Raw genomic sequence first — 6780 nt, 5'->3', positions numbered from 1 at the left:
CCCTCTGCAGTAAAGAACAGGGACAATACAGAAGTGTGAAAGCAGCAGTAGGCTATGTTATAATCAGAGGTGTGAAGTAATGGATTACAAATATTTGCGTTACTGTAATAAGTAGTTTTCATCAGAAATTGTATTTTAAGTCGTTTTAAAATTGTGTAATTTACTTTTACTTGAGTACATTTTAAGTACTCCGTTTAATGAAGCAATGAAGCTTTAAAGGGTTAGTTCACCCCAAAATGAAAATAATGTCATTTATTACTTACCCTCGTCGTTCCACACTCGTAAGTCTTTCATTCATCTTCAGAACACAAATTAAAATATTTTTGATTAAATCCGAGGGCTCAGTGAGGCCTGCATTCAAAACAAATGACATTTCCTCTCTCAAGATCCATAAAGGTACTAAAACATATTTAAAACAGTTCATGTGAGTTCAGTAGTTCTACCTTAATATATATTAAAGCGACGAGAATACTTTTTGTGCGCCAAAAACAAAAACAAAATGACGAATTTTCAACAATATAGTGATGGGCGATTTCAAAACACTGCTTCGGAGCTTTGCGAATCGAATCAGTGACTCGGAGCGCCTATCAAACGGGCTAAACTGCTGAAATCACGTGACTTTAGCGCTCCGAGTCTCTGATTCGATTCGCAAAGCTCCGAAGCAGTGTTTTGAAATCGCCCATCATATTGTTGAAAAGTCATAAAGTAGAACTACTGACTCGCATGAACTGTTTTAAATATGTTTTTAGTACCTTTATGGATCTTGAGAGAGGAATCATTGCTGTGAATGCAGGCCTCACTATCTTAATTTGTGTTCCGAAGATGAATGAACGCCTTACGGGTGTGGAACGGCATGAGGGTGAGTAATAAATGACATTATTTTCATTTTTGGGTGAACTAAGTAACCCTTTAACCATTTTCACTTCTGTTAATCGTGGCTGCTGTGGAAGCACATCTTTCAAGCATCAATTTAATCGACATATCAGCATTTAATTCTTCCTCTAATTTAAGGTAAATTTCGTATTTCTCCTCACTAGATGATCTGTATATCTACAGGGCCTGAAATTTGGCGCGAGGTTGTACAATGTTAATCACTCCTGCAAGTGCCAGGATCGTTCCCACTCCTATTTATTAGGCCTACCTTGAACATATAGCCAGCGTCTCAATGTGCATTCTATCCATCCTAAATATTGTTACATTAGTAATATTTAATACTATTTAGGGCGGATAGAATGGATAGTATGCACATTGGGATGCAGCCAGACGCGAGGCGCAATCTGCACTGCGTCTCTCCCTCGCGCGCGTCCAGCTGGTTTACTCTTGGTGAGTTTAATATGAGCGCGTGATGCGCGCTGTGAAACTAGTGTGTTGAGGACTGGACATTCTAAAAATGTGGGGAAAAGGTTTACCATGGCTTAATGTACTAAAATTGGAGGACCAAATAATTCCGTATGCACCTTATTGATGACACATGGCGTTGCATCCCAGCGCGAGATGTGATGTGATAAAACTACAGCTCGTTTTTTTTCATAAACAACGTTTTTTGTTTGTTTGATCAATTTCATACAGTACTGATCAAGGTCACGATTATTACTTCCAAGTCAGTTGTGGACGATATCGACAACACTGGATTTGTCATTTAATATAAAACAATGAAAATATTACAGGCTAATTGCGCATTTAAGACATGTATAATAGCCTAGTAGATAAATCATATCAAAGACTCGTGATATATCAGTTAGCCTACATATTAAGATACCAATAATTTATTTCAAGGGATGTTATTATGACAAAACTATTAATAAAAATTCAAAGCATTACATTTGTGGATTTTAGGGTTCCCCCACCTCCAAAATCCCAGTTAAATCCTGGTTATTGAGCTGCTGGGATTTATGCAATGTGAGCATTGTAAAGGCCTATAGCCTACTATTTGGAATTACAATGTAATTAGTGTTAGCTCTCTATCTTTCCCTATTTCAGTGCATTAGGTGAGGTTAACTGTTTGATAATGTTAGTTATTGTCATTTCTTTATCACAAAACACTAAAACTGGCACCATTCTGGAGAGAAATTGGCTATCTTTCTCTTTTCAACCCTTCTCTGGTGTGTGAGGCTGAACTCTCACATGAGAGTTTTTGTATTGTTTTAGTATTTTTTGCACTGTTCTGAACATTGATATTTTATGTGCAACAATAGTTTGCTCACTGTTCATTAAGGCCTTACAACCGATTTTAAATCTAATCTTTTCATATTATGATTTAAAATGGTGATGCGTGTAATGAAAATAGTCTTTCCCTATTTTGGAATAGATGCATTTTATCACTGATAAATGATAAAGTTGCCAGTCAAAATAAACATGTTGGAGGGCATAGATATTCTTAATCCTTTCTGATAAACAGCAAAAGAGAATGTGAATTACAGTATGTACAGTGCTTTCTGCATTTTTAAATCGCAGTGTACAGTGTTTATCATAAGGGAGGTAGAATCCGCAGCTCAGTACTCACTACTCATGAGTACTTTTAAATAAGCTACTCTTTCACTCTTACTCAAGTAGTTTTTTGGACAAGTACTTTTTACTCTATCCAATTTTTGGGAAAGTAATGGTACTTTTACTTGAGTATATATTTTTTTCAGTACTCTTTCCACCCCTGGTTATAGTGCACATTTGCTGAGGAACTGCAAATATGAGGTGCGGATGTATGTTCCAGTCTGAATTCAGCTTTGCGAAAGAAACCATAGTTTGTTCACTTGTTCAAAAAATGCATTTATACAGAACATTTATTTCAGATTCAATTATTTTCTTATAGGTATTCTTACAGTTGTTATTAAGTCAAGTCACCTTTATTTATATAGCGCTTGTTACAAAACAGATTGTTTCAAAGCAGCTTTAAAGTGATAACAGGAAAATTATGCAACATGCTTGTTTCGGCTGTACAGCTGCTCTAGAAGAAAATAGTGCCATTGTTTAGCTTGAATCAGTTCAGTCAGTGTTGATTTAGTTCCGTAGAAAAAAAATCATTAATTATTAATTTAGTGTATTTCATTTGCATTTAGTGCATTTCATATATAAATATTTCATACATCTATATAATATTGTTGAATAGTAGGTGTCCCTAACTAAGTAAGCCAATGGCGACAGTGGCAAGGAACCTAAACTCCATCAGATGACAGAATGGAGAAAAAAACCTTGGGAGAAACCAGGCTCAGTCAGGGGCCAATTCTCCTCTGGCCAACAAACCAATGCTGTAAGATTATGATTCAGGCGGCGTCTATATATATATATATATATTCTTTATTATTGACATTAGTATTCTTTAGTATTGACAATGTTTTCTCATTATCTTAAGCATTGTCAAAATTGTCATTGTTGTATAGTATAATAACATTAAATCAACAGAATTCAATATAATTTGTCTGTCAAGTAGCCAAAGAAACCACATATTCTGAGCATAATGGTAATGATGGCTAATAAAATCAACCTAAAGGAGTGGCTCTAAAATATATGTGAACTACAGCTGGACAAACCAACAGAGGGCAGTATGTAGTTGCAAAATGGGGTCAATCACTTCGTTGCCTTTGTCTAAGCTAAAAGCAGGATGTGCTTCATTATTTATCAAATAAAAAGTTATATCTGAAATGCGTGTTTTTTTCAATCAAGTGATATATCTAAGACCTCTGCTAACATTGTTCTCTGACAGTATGATTTAATTTTCCAGTAAAACACAATGAAAAATGTCATATCTTTCCCAAATATTACATTGAAAATCTTTCCCTTTTTAAAATGTGTCTTATTTGAAGTCGGACTAAGAAACACACAAATATTGCTCAAGATTTAATAACATTTAAATATGTATGGTGGTGGTGTGGCTTAAACGGGCCCTTTATAAAAATGATTTTTGGATACTACGTTCATTCTGATGAATCTAATTCAGGTTGTACATTTTTGGATTAAATAAGCAAGTGGCATATAATTTCTTATGTTATATTATTTAGTAAAACAGTCATGACAAACTGATGTGTATTGAAAATTATTTAGACCTTCGATTATAGTACATTTGCAAGGTGTTTGTTTCTAATATATAGTTATCCAAGTATACAAGCAGGATACATGTACACAAAAAAATCTCATTTTTGCTTCACATCTCTCTCAACAGCGAATGACTCTCACAGTGAACTGAAGGGTTTGTGAGAAGCGGTGAAGTCATGCATACAGATGGCAGTGCCGGTGTTGGTGGAAATGATGCTTCCTGAACTGTTGTAACAGCAGTCCCAGAGGACTGAGCCACAGTCCAATAAGATGTCATGAAGACTAGACCGAGAGGAGTGCGCATCAGATCTCCCTCAATTAATCCACCATTAGATGCCTGAGATTCATGGCTCACTGCCTTTGCTTACTGCGTTGGAGCTAAAATCTAATTAGACCCTCTCTCTCTCTCTCTCTCTTTCTCTCTCGGCTTCTCTTTCTCCATGTCCATCCCTCCTTAGATCGAAAGATAGACGGATCTTTCCTCACTGAACGCTGTGGTTGGGTATTTTAGTGTTCCTCCCTCTCTCTCTCTCTCTCTCTCTCTCTCTCTGTATCTTATCCTTACAGCCACATACTCACTCTCAGTCTGTCCCCCTCTCTCCCACTCCTGCTTTCCCTCCCACTCTCTCTCTGTAACTCCTTCGCTCCTCTCATCCTCCTGCGACTTAGTCTGCTGTGCGCAACAACTTGCAGACCTCTCTCCTCTTCTCCGGCGAGGTGGCAAGCGTGTCCTCAGGCATGGGAGGGGATCCTGCACGTTTGGGCACATGGTCTTACGGCGACGACGGATCGGCGGCACAACAACCTGAAGGAACAGAGGCACGGCATCCTCAGCCTTCCCCGTCACTGCCGGCTCAAGGCAGCGGACGAATGGGCGGCTTTGTGCTCAGCGGGTGCCGCTCTGTAGAGATCTCTAGGGTAAGCCTGCTTCAGTGGAGTAAGGATTTGTGCCTGTTTTTTTTTTTTTCTGCCACTACTTTGCCTTTTGTTCCTTTTGTGACTCGTCACAGTATCATGGGGGAAAGAAAGATTTGTTGCCATGGGTATTGTGTGAGCTGATTGTCACTGTGCTGCAGATTTGTGTAATCGCGCTACTATCGGGGCGGTGGATATTTTTCTGCTGGATTTGTCAACTGTGTTTGCCGTATTAACATATTCATGGGATTCCTGCTCCTTCAATTAAATGGCAATCACTGGCAGGCAGCAGGAGCCCTGTGTCAGTGAGCCTCTGTAATGATGTGTGAGTGGAATGAAGAGGAGCTTCACCAGAGAAAAAAAAAAAAAGAAAAGCTTTTTTGTCCCTCTCTGTCCACGTTTTGTCTTCTCTTTTCTTTCGTTTGTCTTCTCTTTGTCCACCTCACGTCATGTTTCGTTGTTTTTGTTGTTCTCAAAAGCCCCAAAATGGAGGGAAAAGTCACAAAAGGATTGGGACAGTCACTCTGACTTCTCGTTCATGCACCTGCTGCAGGAAAACAGCTTCTGGAGACGAGAATGAAGACTATGTGTTTTTGCTATTTAATTGTGCCTGGCCAGAGGAAGAGATGTTGTATCATGGGAACCTGGCTGTATGCATGCTTTGGGGGCACGGGAGGGTGGTCTTTTAGCTTTGACAGGGCTGTCCAAACAAGATAAGAAGAGAGTTTGTTTTTTGACAAGCCCGTTGTGCTGAACCAGTGGTTGTGCTGCTGTCAATGTCTCCAATGTGTTGTTTCTCTACTACGTGTCTTGTTTGGTGTGAATTCTGAGCAAAATGTTGTAAGCATCTGTGGATGGGTGTGTCTGAGTGTTTCGAGCATGTTAAGATAGCCACGGTCCATGTTTATGCCATGTTTTTGAATGTGTTATGTTGTGTTGGCTTTACACTCCAAGCGTCATGGTGAATCACCATTGTTCAGTGCTCAATCTCTTAATATTTGCATTTAAATGCCTTTTTTTTCCCCAAATAGCCTGTGAGAAATGTTTTATGAAAGCTGTTGTAAACACATATTTCTCACATTTACTGTACATTCTCAGTGAGACCCAGCACAGAGAATCTTTGGATTTTCTCTTTGTTCATGTTATTTTGTGGTACCACGTGAGTCAGAAGTGTGTATGAATGAATTCCACAAAGCTGCAAAAATACATGTTCTGATGTCCATCTTTTTCCACTTCCATTTGGTAGCTGCTGCACCCCTCAGAAAATGAAAGCCATAATAACAGTCATTGTTCCCCGTTTCTGACAGCCATCATTGCATTCCCTTTCCCCCCCCCAAACGATCTGTAATTTGCTTCCCGCTGCTAATGGATTTTCTGTATGACTCCTCTTTCTCTTTCTCTCTCTTACTCCCTCCCTGAATGTGTGTGATGAGCATGTGAGACTTTGAAGGTGACAGTGTTTGACTGTTAATGTGGTGTGCAATAGCGACGTTAAACCTATGGTGAAGAATATATCAAACCTGTGCACATATCAACTTTTGTTTAATTCCTACCTCTTTAACATCGTTCCCAGATTTGGCCTGGATGTTTGCGAGCGCTTCCGCCCCCAGAGGACGGGCTGGACCGAGGACAGGACGTGTGGTCTGTGAGCTCCCAGGTAAGATGATCCCCCTCACCATCTGTCTCTCCACATAACTAGTTAAACCCAGGAAGGGAAGCATTTTTTACATGCAATATCCTCCCTCTCCTGCTACAAATGCAAAGTGTGTTCATTTCTGTCTGCAGATGCAACCTTTGACGGGGGCCTTGGCTTGTGGTAAAGGGCATCTTCAATCAATT

The 6780-nt window shown here is 39.2% G+C and overlaps 1 long non-coding RNA gene across 1 annotated transcript; it reads left to right on the top strand.

Moving 5' to 3' along the window:
* The first annotated feature begins 4784 nt into the window (after positions 1-4784).
* LOC137003534 (uncharacterized) lies at positions 4785-6780 on the top strand. The gene is made up of 3 exons (XR_010891989.1): positions 4785-4944; positions 6515-6598; positions 6727-6780. It is a non-coding gene; the product is annotated as an uncharacterized lncRNA (long non-coding RNA).

The sequence above is a fragment of the Chanodichthys erythropterus genome, chromosome 16 (assembly GCF_024489055.1).
Source record: "Chanodichthys erythropterus isolate Z2021 chromosome 16, ASM2448905v1, whole genome shotgun sequence".
Taxonomy (NCBI): Eukaryota; Metazoa; Chordata; class Actinopteri; order Cypriniformes; family Xenocyprididae; genus Chanodichthys; species Chanodichthys erythropterus.
The sequence above is the reverse complement of the archived record's forward strand: the minus strand, read 5'-3'. Positions and strand labels throughout refer to the sequence as shown.